This window comes from Saimiri boliviensis, chromosome X (genome assembly GCF_048565385.1).
Source record: "Saimiri boliviensis isolate mSaiBol1 chromosome X, mSaiBol1.pri, whole genome shotgun sequence".
NCBI classification, from domain to species: Eukaryota; Metazoa; Chordata; class Mammalia; order Primates; family Cebidae; genus Saimiri; species Saimiri boliviensis.
This window is the reverse complement of record NC_133470.1, coordinates 13,683,735-13,684,968: the sequence shown is the minus strand read 5'-3', so window position 1 is coordinate 13,684,968 and position 1,234 is coordinate 13,683,735. Positions and strand designations below refer to the sequence as shown.

At 42.9% G+C, this 1,234-nt stretch overlaps 1 pseudogene; it reads right to left on the bottom strand.

Moving 5' to 3' along the window:
• Window positions 1-260: 260 nt before the first annotated feature.
• On the bottom strand, window positions 261-608 carry LOC101030906 (small ribosomal subunit protein eS26 pseudogene; annotated as a pseudogene).
• Between the last annotated feature and the right edge of the window lie 626 nt (window positions 609-1,234).

Sequence of the window (1,234 nt, the reverse complement as noted above, 5' to 3'; positions counted from 1 at the left end):
GTCTAAAAGGGGGAGGAACCCTTAGTTTGGGGGGTGCGGGGAGCAAGGGTGGGAACTCCCTACCCCTTTCCTGGAAAACTCATGAATAATTCACCCCTTTTTAGCGTATAATCAAGAAATAACCGTAAGTATACTTAGTCAAGCAACGCATGCTACTGCTCTGCCTATGGAGTAGCCATTCTTTTTTTTTTTTTTTAAGTACAATTTCCATTTAATTTTTCTCCAGAGAATAGTCTTCAGTCTTTTAAGGACTCAGCTCCTTACATGGGTTTTGGTGGGGGTCGTGGGGCAGCACCTGCAGGTCTAAATTGCGGTGGGGGTGTTCGGTCCTTGCAGGCTTCACGAGACTGATTCCTGACTACTTTGCTGTGAATTGCACAACTCACACAGTAATGTAGCTTCACATACAGCTTGGGAAGTACGTAGGCATCGAAGACACTAGCTTCAGAAATGTCCCTGACGCCTGCGGTCTCCACTATGTTTCGAATGATGAATTCCTTAATGGCCTTGTTCTTGGGCACACATCGGGCATGGTCCGTGCAGCAAATAGGCTGCATGTGGCTGCAGCCCTTTTTGGCATGACCATTGTTCCTTCTTTTTTTTGTCATCTTGGAGGCACAGACCGGAGAGAGGATGGAGTAGCTATTCTTTTGTCTCTTTACTTCTCTAATAAACTTGCTTTCACTTTACTCTATGGACTTGCCCCAAATTCTTTCTTGTGCAAGATCCAAGAACCCTCTCTTGGGGTCTGGATTGAGACCCCTTTCCAGTAACAGAGCTACCCAGCTAAGTCACTCCTGAATTCCTGAACCTCAGAAACAGATAATAAATTTTGTTCAAGCTGTTGTTATGCAGCAAGAGACAACTAATACAATTCCATATCTTAGGCACCTTGAACTCACACTGCTTGGACAGCTGTCTGAATATGAAGCTAATTTTTCCCCCAGATTCTGCTGTAATATGTAAATAAGAGTGGACGAAGAGGGGAGCATTTCCAAGACACAACCAAATCTACATTGTCACTTTGGAAACTGCTACTCACGAGATTATAGTACTTGCTCAGAAGTCATCAGCAAACAGCCAAACTAAAATTTAAGTTTTCAGTGACTGGCTGGAACTCCTAGAGAAAAGAGTTAAATAAATGAGTAAAAATGTGAAATAAGACATGGAGTTGGGAATGAAATCATGTCATGAAGGTAGGTTTAAACTAGGAGGGAATTTTGTTGCAAAGGAA